Source organism: Eumetopias jubatus, unplaced genomic scaffold, assembly GCF_037043125.1.
Source record: "Eumetopias jubatus isolate StellerSeaLion01/CBP00866 unplaced genomic scaffold, mEumJub1_p1.0 scaffold_1, whole genome shotgun sequence".
Lineage (NCBI taxonomy): Eukaryota > Metazoa > Chordata > Mammalia > Carnivora > Otariidae > Eumetopias > Eumetopias jubatus.
Genome location: NW_028274807.1, coordinates 67,703,814 through 67,718,193, shown reverse-complemented (window position 1 = coordinate 67,718,193; position 14,380 = coordinate 67,703,814). Strand labels below are relative to the sequence as shown.

At 39.6% G+C, this 14,380-nt stretch overlaps 1 pseudogene; it reads left to right on the top strand.

The window, feature by feature from the left end:
- Window positions 1-13,305: 13,305 nt before the first annotated feature.
- On the top strand, window positions 13,306-13,871 carry LOC114199420 (AP-3 complex subunit sigma-1 pseudogene; annotated as a pseudogene).
- The last annotated feature ends 509 nt before the right edge of the window (window positions 13,872-14,380 follow it).

Here is a 14,380-nt window from a genome sequence, read left to right as displayed (position 1 = left end):
TGCATGAATGGCTTAGATGGTTGTGCTTCACTAAGGAATACAACGACTTACGTAGATCTTGTTCACACGAGGTAGCCTAATTTGCACATTTTGTGCAAAATCTCTCTTGAGCATCAGTTTGGTTCAGTTACATTCTACAGATAAATTCCATGGACATTCGATATCTATCGAATCCTCATAATGCTAAGATCTATATGACATTTTGGCATGTGACAAATCATCATTATTATTATCAGTATAATCAACTAGGGCTTGGTTTGCATTTGTAATTTTGGTGCAGTTTGTTATTGGCAACCAAGTGCTTTCTTTCCGTGTCTTGATATTTAAACATTTGTTAGGAGGAAATTCCTAATAACGCTCCTGCTCTATTGAAATCTGTTATCAGATGGTGAGCCCCTTATGTCTTGAGTGTTCAAACAATATTATAGATATTCTAGAAAGAATCAAGGCATGCTAATAAATGCTGGATTAGATGATTCTATGATTCCACAATGTAGCCTAGAGGGAAATAATCCATTGTCCAATTAATATTTAATTTTTTTCATTTTTTTAAGGCAACCACAATCCACAAATGTTCCTAGTGTGGAAATTACTATTTTTAAAGAAGAGGACTTTTTATTCCTTGCTAGGGAAAAATTGACTAAATATATTCTGCACCAGGAAAAAAAAAGTACATTTTCTCCCATTCTATTTTCATCCCAAACACATAAAAAGCCATTGGTTGTTGTTTACATTGTAGAACTTCATATTAAATGATATTTCTATGTATACTTAAAGACATGATGACTATTGTCAGCTCTAACTTTATATAGTCGCTTTTTCTTTTAATCAAAGTGTTTGAGTTTTACTTTTTTTTTTCAAGATTTTATTTATTTATTTGACACAGAGAGAGACACAGTGAGAGAGGGAACACAAGCAGGGGGAGTGAGAGAGGGAAAGCAGGCTTCCCGCGGAGCAGGGAGCCCGATGCGGGGCTCGATCCCAGGACGCTGGGATCATGACCTGAGCGGAAGGCAGATGCTTAACGACTGAGCCACCCAGGTGCCCCTGAGTTTTACTTTTCACATCTTACTGGCTTTTAATAAATCGATGCTAATAAGTATCAAGGAGATGAAGGATAATTGAATTCTAAGGAAACTCAATTCTCCAATCTTCAAGAAAACACAAGTAATACTACTTTCTTTACCCTTTAGGAACTCCTTCTCTGCATTTTGAAAGGTAGGCTAACGTCTGTGCCAGTCCTTACTGAGGCTCTTTGCCCCCTGGCACAGTATTGTGGGCCCTTGGCTCGATGGGGCTGTGACTAGTCCTGGTCAGTGAGCTGTGAGTAGAAGTGATGGGTGTCCCCTTGGCCAGAGTGCTTAAGTACTAATGCAAGACTCCCCACTCTGCGTCTGCCTTTGGCTCGGGTCATGATCCCATGGTCCTGGGATCAAGCCCCACATCGGGCTCCCTGCTCCGCGGGAAGCCTGCTTCTCCCTCTCCCACTCCCCCTGCTTGTGTTCCCTCTCTCGCTGTGTCTCTCTCTGTCAAATAAATAAATAAAATCTTAAAAAAAAAAAAGGGAAAGAAACAACCAGCTAGGACAACAATCTCGAGTGTTTTTGGAACCTGGAGCTACCTGAGTTAGGGGAGCATCCAATGGGGCCATCTGAGATAGATGCAGAGAGACAGATCACTAGGGCAGGATTTCCTTGACAGTGACCCAAAAGGGTGGTAGGAGGGGCCACTGTGACAACTACAATCATTTATCTTCAGTGGCTTTGAGCACTGGAACTGGAAATGCCCAGGAGACCTACAGTGTTTGGAGACAACCTTAAATTTCTAACGGCTGCTTGTTTGAAATCTTAGCCTGCAGGCCTTGCCATGTTCCAAATGCTGACATTCTGCAGGGAGGGCTTCATGTCAGAGACAGTCGCCCCAGTCGTGACCACATGGAAGTGTACCATAAATCCTCACATTATTAGATTCTGGGACTAGAGTCCTTCTAGTTGGAGATAACTAAGGAAGAAGAAAATTATAAATTAACCTGTCAATTTGGTCATTCCCACTTACTAGCTTCTTTTGGGCAGACATGAGTAGCCTCCAATAGGTAAGAGATAGGTGGAGTTATAGGACTCCTCCACAACTTTATTCCAGATGCTATGTTAAAGTGAAAGATAGCCTCAGGCCAAATTCGTCAAACATTCATTAGCAAGTAGTCATACAACCTATTCCGTAAGGTCCATGAATCCCAGATCTCTCTCCAGAAAGCACCCAACCTGTTCATTGAAGACAAATGCTGCAGGATACGAGGGTAGGATTTAGCTAACCTGCTTAATCAGTCAAGGGGACTCAGTTTCAGCTGTACCTCTCACTTGTGCTTGTGCTTCAGTTTCCTCATCTGTGAAATTAGAGTAATAGCGCCTCCCTCATAGTTTTTATAAAAATTAAATGAGCTCAGGATGCCTGGGTGGCCCAGTCAGTTAAGCAGCTGATTTTTTTTTTATTAAAAATATAATGTATTATTTGTTTCAGGGGTACAGGCCTGTGTGATTTTTTTTAAAGATTTTATTTATTTATTTGAGAGATAGAGTACAAGCAGGAGAGAGAGGCAGAAGCAGACTCCCCACTGAGCAGGGAGCCCGATGCGGAGCCTGCTGCAGGGCTCGATGTGGGTCTCCATGCCAGGCTCCATGCAGGACTCCATGCAGGACTCGATCCCAGCACACTGGGATCATGACCTGAGCCGAAGGCAGATGCTTAACCGACTGAGCCACCCAGGCGCTCCTAAGCGTCTGATTCTTGATTTCAGCTCAAGTCATGATCTCAGGGTCATGAGATCAAGACCCGTGTCGGCTGGGTGCTGGGCATGGAGCCTGCTTAGGATTCTCTCTCTGCCTCTCCCCACCCCACGCATGCACACACGTGCTCACTCTCTTTCAAAAATAAAAATAGATGATTTTTTTTTTAAGTAGGCTCCATGACTGGTGTGGAACCCAATGCAGGGCTTGAGCTCTGACCCTGAGATCAAGACCTGAGCTGAAATCAAGAGTCAAGACCTAAACTGAAATCAAGAGTCAGATGCTTAACTGACTGAGCCACCCAGACACCCTGAAAAAATTTAAAAAAAAAAATAAATTAAATGAGCTCATGCACATTACCTGATCCTGACGGTAAGCCCCTATTCTTCTGGCACTGAAAGATACTAAGATGTGTCAGAAACACCCTCTACTCTCAAGGAAGTGATTATACTCCTGCAGAAACAAAATACATATGTAAAAAAGTTATATACTAACAAAAGACAAAAAGAACTATTTAAGTTCACCCACCTCCCAGAAAAGGATCTTTGAATCTGAAAGTGCCCATGCAATTGTACAAAAAATAATTGCTGTGAGTTTAGGAAATGCTACAACTGCCCACTTTTTCTAAGGGAAAGTTTTAACTCCCAACTGCTACTCTCCTCTTTATAGTCACAAGAGAAAAGCTCATCTGACCTTATGAGTCTATTTTGCAATTTCTCAGACTTCGCTTGGCTTTAATTGCACTATACCTTTATCCCAAAGAGTTCCCTAATTTTTTTTTATCTTTGATCTATTTGCCATTTAAGTAACATTAACTCCTATGAAAAAAAACATTGTGAAGACCACCAGCTCTATACACAAGTACAGTTGGGGTGGGGGGAGCATGTGGCAAAATAACTACAATCTGATTTACTAATTGAGGAGTATGTTATGGATATACACACAGACTCATAATTACCAAAAAAATCTTAACTTCACTTTCTTTTTTTTTTTGATATAAGAATAATTTTTATTTTTGGTGGTATCTTCCAGGTTATAGAGCACTCCTACAATAGCCCATTTGATTTTTTTTTATCATTTGATTTTTTTCATCATGATAAGTATACTCTTTAATCTCCATCCCTTATGTTCCTTACCCCCCCATCCACTTCCCCTCTGGTAACCATCAGTTTGTTCTCTATGGTTAAGAGTCTTGTTCCTTTTTTTTTTCCTTTGCTCATTTGTTTTTTTCCTTAAATTCTACATATGAGTGACATCATACAGTATTTGTCTTTCTCTGACTTATTTCACTTAGTAGTATACTCTCTAGCTCTCTCCATGTTGTTGCAAATGGCAAGATTTCATTCTTTTTATGGCTGAGTAATTTTGCAGTGTGTGTGTGTGTGTGTGTGTGTGTGTGTGTGTGTGTGTGTGTGTTTATATAAAATATCTTCTTTATCCATTCATCTGTCAATGGACACTTGGGCTGCTTCCATAGTTTGACCATTGTAAATAATGTTACAATACACAGAGGTGCATGTATCCTTTTGAATTAATGTTTTTGTATTTTTGGGGTAAATACCCAGTACTGCAATTCCTGGACTACAGGGTAGTTCTGTCTGTAATTCCTTGAGGAACCTCCATACTATTTTCCTCAGTGGCTGCACCGGTTTGCATTCCCACCAACAGTGCAGGAGGGTTCCTTTCTCTCCACATCCTCATCAATGCTTCCTTCTAGGATGGATACTACATAATAATAAAGGGGACAATCCAACGAGAGTATATAGTATTTGTAAATATTTATGCACCCAAGATAGGGGCACCCAAATACACAAAACAGTTAATAACAAACATAAGAGAAATAGTCATTACTAATATAATAATGGGGGACTTTAACGCCTCACTTAAATCGATGGACAGATCATCCAAACAGAAAATCAACAAGAAAATATTGGCTTTGAATGACACACTGGACCAGATGGATTTAACAAACATATTCAGAACATTCCATCCTGAAACAGCAGAATACACATTCTTTTCAAGTGCACACAGAACATTCTCCAGAATAGATCACATATTAGGCCACAAAACAAGTGTCAACAAAATAAAAAAAGTTGAAGTCATTGCACGCATCTTTTCGGACCACAACACTATGAAACTAGAAATCAACCACAAGAAAAAAAGCCATAAAGAGCATAAATACATGGAGGTTAAATAAATAAATGGTATTAAACAATGAATGGATCAACCAAAAAATCAAAAAAGAAATAAAAAATTACATGAAAACAAATGGAAATGAAAACACAACAGTCCAAAATCTTTGGGATGCAGCAAAAGTGGTTCCAAGAGGAAAGTCTGTAGCAACGCAGGCCTACCTCAAGAAGAAAAATATCAAATAAACAACCTAACTTTACACCTAAAGGAGCTAGAAAAAGAAGAAGCAAACAAAACCCAAAACCAGCAGAATAAGGAAATAATAAAACTTAGAGCAGAAATAAATAATATAGGAAAAAAATGACATAAAAACTAAAAAAACAAAACAAAACAATAGAGATCAATGAAACCAGGAGCTGGTTCTTTGAAAAGATCAATGAAATTGATAAACCTCTAGCAAGATTCATTTAAAAAGAGAGAGGGGGCGCCTGGGTGGCATATGCCTTCCGCTCGGGTCATGATCCCGGGGTCCTGGGATCGAGCCCGGCATTGGGCTCCCTGCTTGGTGGGAAGCCTGCTTCTCCCTCTCCCACTCCCCCTGCTTGGTGTTCCCTCTCTCGCTGTGTCTCTCTCTGTCAAAAAAATAAAAATCTTAAAAAAAAAAGTGGATTTAAAAAATAATAATAAAATAGAGAGAACCCAAATAAACAAATCACTAATGAAAGAGGAGAAATAACAACCAACACCAGAAATGCAAACAATTATAACAGAATATTATGAAAGTCTATATTACAACAAATTGGACAACTCAGAAGAGATGGATAAATTCCTAATTTTTAATTAATATTTACAAAAGCTAATTCACATTGACTTGTTCCTGACTACATATTAACCACAGAACAAAGAGTGCTCTGCTAGGCAGTCCCAGGAAGTGGCTGGGTAGGTATCTTTTTTTTTTGTCTAGAAAGCTCAAAACAGAGGGTCCTATTTTCTGGAGAAGCAGAATACCAAGGGCTTAGAAAATGAGAAGCTACCATGGCAGAAGTGGAGGCTACACAGGACCTACTGAAAATAAGCAGTCACTCTGCTTGCTCTCTTTGGAACCCATGCTAAACTGAGAGTAAAGGAATAATAATTTTTTTAAAGCCATAAGCCCTTCAAAGACAAATATGGGAGAAGACAGATGAAAAACACTAGACTTTTGGAAGACAGAAGGTAAAGAAATGAATGGGTAACTGACTTAGAACACAGAAGCTGAAACCTGACTTCCTGTAGAGAGGGGAAACAATAGGAGGCAGGTCAGCTTTGCCCTGAAGAAACCCTAAAAGTTTAAACACTGGAGGAACCAGGTACTTATGAAGGGGATCCTTAAAGGGAATGTAAGGTATCAACTCACAGATGCCAACCAAGGTCATTTAGGTCAAAGCAGGTCAAAAATCCAACTAGGAGATCAAGACAGAAGTGGGATGGAATAGGTAGGAATTAGGACAGACCAAGGTCCAGAGTCCAGGAAATCGGTCTGAACACATACATTCATAGTACCCATAAAGTGCAGAAAAGAGCCTGGTCCTAGAAAGGCATTTGCTCGCTCCAGCAGTTTTAAAGACATAAACTTTTTCACACTGGTTGTCCAAGAAGCCAAATTGTTTAGACTTTCAATAATGAGCCTTCTTAATGGATGTCTTACATTCATTTATTTAAAATAAAAGCTCAGTTAACTAATTTCCATTTAATCCAACTTGCCCAACTTAACCACAATTTTCATTCCTCTGTAAAATAAATTAACTGATGCCCACATACTTCTAAGTGTAGTCAACTGGGTTTGTTCTTAAACTTATTTATTCCAGTTGTAACTGTAATTACATAATTTAATTATTATATAAGCCAACAAAAATTGAGTGATAAAGGGAAAAATAGTTGTTTCTATGGAAACTGAATGAAGATTAGTGGCCATACATGGCAGATTGAACACTTGGCATTTATTTCCCGTCTTCCAAAACCTCACTAATATGAAAGTAAAAGGACAAAGGCATGAACCCACACGGGCAAAAACAGAGAGAGGTGATATGGCAGACTTGAGTGTTGACAAAATTGGGGGATAGACTAACTGGTAACTAATTTTGTTCTTTTTCCACTCTGCAAGTGGGTGCAGGAGAGAAAGCCTCAAAGAGCAAGCTGAGTCCTACCAAAGAACTAGGCAAAAGTAGAGGGATTAGACCAACTGTCTCCCATCTCCTCCTCTAACCCCTATGGCCCTCTGACAGTCCCTTTCCCAACCCTGGCAGGAAAGGGGATCTTCTGAAGTTAGACTAGAGAGGCCATGGACTGGTGGACAACAGGTCCAACTGAGATGGAAGTGAGGCAACTCAGAAAACACAGGGCTCAGGGAAAAGCTACACACTAAACCTCAGGACTCCAGCCCTCTCCCCTGTGTGGCAGCCAGAACTCTGCCAAGCAGGAGCAGTTACGTAATTTGCAGGGCCGAGGGTAAATGAAAATGTGGGGCCTTTGTCTAAAAAAAAAAAAAAAAAAAAAGAGAGAGAGAAAGAAAAAAAGTAGTAAGAATTTCAAGACAGTGACAGCAGGGCAGTAAAATAAGTATGAGGTCCTGTCAGTGAGGGGCCCTGTGTGACTGCACAAGTGTGCACCTTTGAAGCCAGCCCTGCTGCAGGGTACTCCTGCACAGGCAAGAGGTTGGAGCATTTTTCTTGAAAAATTGGACAGCACAGAGAAATAACCCACACATGCTGTCATGCAGGAATTTCTCAATAAAACATCCCAATTTTCATCAAATTATCAGTGTTGGTATATTATGACTGAGGGTGATTTTTGTGCACAAAGAAAGATTACTTGGAAACCATTCTGGGTTTTTTGTTTTTGTTTTTTAAGTAAGCTCTATGCCCAGTGTGGGGCCTGAACTCACGGACCCGAGATCAAGAGTTGCATGCTCTACCAACTGAATCAACCAGGCACCCCATTCTGTTTTTTTTTTAATTAATATTTGACCTATTAATGTGACAAATTTTAAAACCTAGTTCTTCCTTAAACTATTAAATTCAGTTTCCAGATCTGATTTGGTAGATTTATAGATTTACTAAGATGTAATACTCACTTTTTTTTTAAACCTTTGACCTCCTTTACCCATTTCCCCCATCCCCCACCCTCACCTCTGGCAACCACCACTCTGTTCTCTGTATCTATGAGGTTGTCTTTTTTTTTTTTCCTTCAAGATTCCACATATAAGAGAAATCATACAGTATTTATCTTTCTCTGTCTGACTTATTTCACTTAGCATAATGCCCTTGAGGTCTATCCACTTGTTGCAAATAGCAAGAATTCATTCATTTTTATGATGGAATAATATTCTGTTATTTATCCATAAAATAATTTCTTCATCTATTCAACCATCAGTGGACACTTATGTTGTTTTCACAGCTTGGCTATCATGAATAGTGCTGCAATGAACATAGTGTGCATAGATCTTTTCAAGTTAGTGTTTTTATTTTCTTCAGATAAATACCCAGAATTGGAATTGCTGGATCATATAGTTTAAATTTTTTGAGGAACCTCAAAAAATTTTTCCACAGTGGCTGCACCAATTTCCATTCCACCAATAGTACACAGGGTTCCCTTTTCTTCATATCCTTCCCAACACTTATTTCTTGTCTTTTTGATAGCAGCCATTCTAACAGATATGAGGTGAAATCTCACTATGGTTTTGCTTTGCATTTACCTGATGATTAATAATGTTGAGCTTCTTTTCATGTACGTATTGGCTATCTGTATGTCTTTTTTGGAAAAATGTCTATTCAGATTTTCTGCCCATTTTCTAATCAGATTATTTGGGGTTTTGCTATTGAGTTATATGAGTTCTTTATATTTTTTGGATAGTAACCCCTTACCAGATATATGATTTGCAAATATTTTCTCTCATTCAGTAGATTGTCTTTTTATTTAGTTGATGTTTTCCTTGGCTGAGCAGAAGCTCTTTAGTTTAATGTAAACCCATTTATTTATTTTTTGCTTTTGTTTTGGTGTCAGATTCAAAAAAATTATTGTTTTGGTAATACCTATGTCAAGGAGCTTACAGCCTATGTTTTTTTTTTTTCTAGTTTTATGGTTTCAAGTCTTATGTTCAACAGTCCTTAATCCATTTTGAGTTAATTTCTGTGTGTTGTGTAAGCCAGTGGTCTAATTTCATCCTTTGTCTGTGGCAGTCCAGTTTTCCCAACACCATTTATTGAATTTTATTTCTTTTTCTTGCCTAATTGCTCTGACAAGAACTTCCAATACTATGTTGAATACAAGTGGAAAGAGTGGGCATCCTTGTCTTGTTCTCAATCTTACAAAAAAAGCTTTCAGCTTTTCACCATTGAGAATGATTTTAGCTGTGGGCTTGTCATATTTGGCCTTTATTATATTGCAGTAACTTCTCCTATACCCACTTCACTGAGTTATCATAAATGGATGTTGAATTTCATTAAATGTTTTTTTCTACATCCATTGAAGTGATTATGATTTTTACCCTGCATTTTATTAATATGGTGTATTACATTGACTGATTTGTGGATATGAACCAGGCTTACAGCCCTGAACAAAGCCCAGTTGGGGGGAACACTATCTTCTCAGCTGACTGAGGATGCTTTTTAACCAGACTTCAGTGGGGCATAAGCCTGGAACTATAAGACACCCTGGTGATATTTCTTGTGACTGATGATCAAGTTAAGTCCCTTTCTGTACTCACTATGTTTCCAACTCCAAAATCCAGTTTTTGGGCTTAAGTCCTAAACGTTCCTTTATTTCTGAAAGTCTGTACCACCTAAAAGATGATAGCTTACTTCTTTCATGACTTCAATGGTTTTACATTCTTTACTTCTCCTTAGATATCTAAATCTTTCCCATCTACCTATATGGATACTCATAGCCAGTATTTTGAATCCTGAGGAGTCTTCAGGGTATTGAAACCTTTCTCAATTTGGCAAGTCCCAGAATGTTTTCTTTCTGGTAGGGCCACACTGCTATAGACATTAAAATTATATCCTACTGAATTCCACATATCATGGACTTGTCTGATCATTCTAAAGTTATTCTAGTGACTAAGCACTTTACAGGAAGGCCCACATTAAACAGGCCCCACCTAGACACAAACTTGTTTTTAGTACCTCACTCTTAAATACAGACAAACAACCAAATACCATCAACCATTTGAGGTAAGTCTCTAACAAAAAAGACAGGACAACAAACATTAAAAAGGACTTAAAAAAAAATAAAGACAATACAGGAAGAGAAAAAAACAGTAATTAATATCTTCAAAAAATACAAGAAAACATTACATCCAAAGCACAAAGACAGGATGCTATTAATATTTTTTTTTAAATTAAGACATCTAGGTAAGACGATGGAGTAGGAAAATCCTCGCTCACCTTGGCCCATGGATACAACGAGGGAACACCAACATCAGTGTAAGTAACCCAGAAAATGACCCAAAGACTGACAGAACATACTCTCCACAGCTAAATGTAGAGAAGAGGTCACACTGAAGAGGGCAGGAAGGATGGAGACATGGTCAGGAGCTAAAAAAACCCTTGGGAGTATCCATGGAAGGGAGGGATGCAGCCAACTGGAGAGGGAAAAGAAACAGACCCTCATACCAAGCACCCCAGGCATGAAGAAACTGCATGGGGAAGACAACTCCCCATAACATTTGGCTTTGAAAATCAGAGGGGCCTAATTTCGCAAGTTCTTACAATCAGCTTAACACTTAGAACTATAAAAATCAACAGGCTGAGCTCTGGGAGACCATGGAGAGCTATAGGAAGCTGAGTCCCCATCCTTAAAGAGACAGCATAACAAACAGCCCCAAGGAGATAGAGCAGAGAAAGAGCAGTTTGAAAAATGCCTGGGGTATTCCAGAAGGAGATTTATTTATTAATCTCAGAGCATATCCTGGAGGGGCAGGGATCCTTAGGAGACTTCTCCAGTAACAAAAGAGCTGTTGGGTACCATTTCCCCCTGCCAACCCCCAGCCTAGACACATGGACACCTGCAGGAACCAACACAGTGCCAACACTCTCCACCTAACTGGCTAACAGTGCCCCTGCCCCCATATTCTCTGTGGACAGGCCCCCTCTCACCAGGCCTCAGCTCCAGGACCCCTCTCCCAACAAATCTTGCTAACACTGCACAGACACCCAGCCCTGGCATTCTCCTGCAGACCTGCCCCCTCCAATATGTCCTGGCAGGAACCCACCCAAAACAGTGCCACAAGCCCAGCATTGTGCAAGCAGCCCTGATAAGGGCCAGCACCACTCCAAAGTGACTCCTGCCCCAGGGACAGGGGAAGATAACCACATAGACAAATTTGACTACAGCCCCAGCAGTGAGCTGAAAGAAGACATCTGCTCTGATTACAGGCCCAGCCCACCAAAGAAAGTTTCTCAAGGGACAGCAAAGAGAAGGCACCCTGCAGTTCCTGGCTACCACATCTCTGGCAAACACATGATCTGATTCTTTTTTTTTTTTTTTTTACATGCTCTGATTCAATTCAAGCCCAAGGCAGCCCTATATTGGCTCACTAACAACACAGGGACCAAATCCTGCCTACAACAGGCAAAGAGAGCCATCACTGAAGACGGAACTGAAGGCAAAAGCTCAGCCACAACAGTAGGGTGCACACAACACACATAGGAGACACCCCTGAAGCTCCAGGTTCTGGTGAACACGGGACATTGCACTGCAGGGTACTACAGGACCTCTTCTTCACAAGGCCACTACTTTCAAGTGCAGGAAACATAGCTGACTTTCCTAACAGAGAGAAACAGAGTTAGAAAAAAAAGAGGATACAGAGGAATATGTCCCAAATGAAAGAACAGAAAAAAAGCACGGCAAGAGAGCTAAACAAAATGGAGATAAGTAATATGTGTGATAGAGATTTTAAAGTAATGGTCATCAAGATATTCACTGGACTTAAGAAAAGAGTGGAGGACCTCAGTGAGACCCTCAACGAAGGGAAAACATAAAGAACAAATCAGAGATGAGGAACTCAATAATTGAAATTAAAAATACATGAGACGGGGTAGATAGTAGACTAGAGGAAGCAGAAGAACAGATCAGCAATCTGGAGGACAGAGTAATGCAAAGCAGTCAAGTTGAACAGGAGAGAGAAAAAATAATAAAAAATGAAATAGACTCAGGGAACTAAGTGACACCCCCAGGTATAATAGCATTTGCATTATAGGGATCCCAGAAGGAGAAGAGAGAGAGAAAAGGGGGAAGAAAGTTTATTTGAAGAAATAATAGCTGAAAACTTCCTGAAACTGGAATCTGGGGGAAGGAAACAGAAATCCAGATCCAGGAGGTACAGAGAGTCCCCAACAAAATCAACCCAAGGAGGTCCACACCAAGACACACAGTGATTAAAGTAGCAAAAAAGTAGTGATAAAGAGAGAATTTTAAAAGCAAAAGAAGACGGTTACATACAAGGGAAACCCCACAAGGTTATCAGCTGATTTTTCGGCAGAAACTTCACAGGCCAAAAGGGAGTCACATGATATATTCAAAGAGCTGAAAGAAAAAAACACCCTGCATCCAAGGATGCTCTACCCAGCAAGGCTATCATTCAGAATAGGAGGAGAGATAAAGAGTCTCCCAGACAAACAAAAGTTAAATTCATGACCACTAAACCAGCCCTATAAGCAGTGTTAAGTGGGACTTTCTGAATAGAAAGGAAAGACCATAAGAAGGAGTAAAAAAAAGTAGGAAGCACAAAAGAAGTAAAATTAAGTATATCTATAAAATCAGTCAAGGGATTCACAAAATAAAAGGAGGTACAGTATGACACAATATACCTAAAACATGGAGGGGAGAGGAGTAAAAATTTAATGCTTTTAGCATGGGTTCAAACTTAAGTGACCATCAAATTAATATAGACTGCTATATACATAAGAAGTTATATATCAACCTAGTGGTAACCACTAAATGAAAACTGACACTATACAAACAAACAAAACAATATAAAGAGAAAGGAATCCAAGTATATCACTAAAGAAAGCCAGGAAGCCATGAGAGAAGAGAGCAAGAGAAGAAAAAAACAGAGAAGAACTACAAAACCAACCAAAAACCAAATAACAAATGACAATTAAGTACATACCTATTAATAATTACTTTGAATGTAAATGGACTAAAAGCTCCAATCAAAAGACATAGGGTGATGGAATGGATTAAAAAAAAAAGCAAGATCCATTCATATGCTGCTTACAAGAGTCTCATTTGAGACCTAAAGACACATGAGAACTGAAAGTGAAGGGGCGCGCGTGCGGGAGGGGCGGGTGGGGACGGATCGCAGGCGAGATCGGGAGGCGAGGCTCGCGCGCCCGCCCCCGCCCTGGCCCCCAGCGCCCACCCGGTCGGCCCAGCTCAGCCATGATCAAGGCGATCCTCATCTTCAACAACCACGGGAAGTTGCGGCTCTCCAAGTTCTACCAGCCCTACAGTGAAGATACACAACAGCAAATCATCAGGGAGACATTCCATTTGGTATCTAAGAGAGATGAAAATGTTTGTAATTTCCTAGAAGGAGGATTGTTAATTGGACGATTTGACAACAAACTGATTTATAGACATTATGTAACATTATATTTTGTCTTCTGTGTGGACTCTTCAGAAAGTGAACTTGGCATTTTAGATCTAATTCAAGTATTTGTGGAAACATTAGACAGGCGTTTTGAAAATGTCTGTGAACTGGATTTAATTTTCCATGTAGACAAGGTTCACCATTTCTTGCAGAAATGGTGATGGGGGGAATGGTATTGGAGACCAACATGAATGAGATTGTTACTCAAATTGATGCACAAAATAAACTGGAGAAATCTGAGGCTGGCTTAGCGGGAGCTCCAGCCCGTGCTGTATCAGCTGTAAAGAATATGAATCTTCCTGAGATCCCAAGAAATATTAACATTGGTGACATCGGTATAAAAGTGCCAAACCTGCCCTCTTTTAAATAAAAAATTAAAAAGGCCACTCCCAGGTAAAATCCAGGGGGAAACGTCATCTAAGTTTACCATGCAGTTGTTTGCCAAAAATAGAGGAGGAGAGTCTTAACTTTTGCTCTTGGATTTAAGTCAAGGTACTGTATAAAATTTGTGTAAAATCGGTATGGAAGTTCAATGTTGCTTTTCTTGCTCAGTGATTTTGAAGAAATTGGGTAGTTCCAGTGTGATATTTCTCTTTCTTTTCTAAACTGCATTCCTGTGCCCACCTAAGGCATGCCTCTATGTATTGGCTGCTACAGTATTTCAAAAAGTGTTTGAGACATTTCTTTAAATTATGTACAATCCAAAATGTTGGTGTTTTGTATGGATCACAAGTGCAGCATTCCATAATTCTTTGTTATTTGTCACAATTGTTATTTAAAGAACCAAGTATGTATTGCATGAAAACACTATGACCTTTTCCTCTTAGTTTAA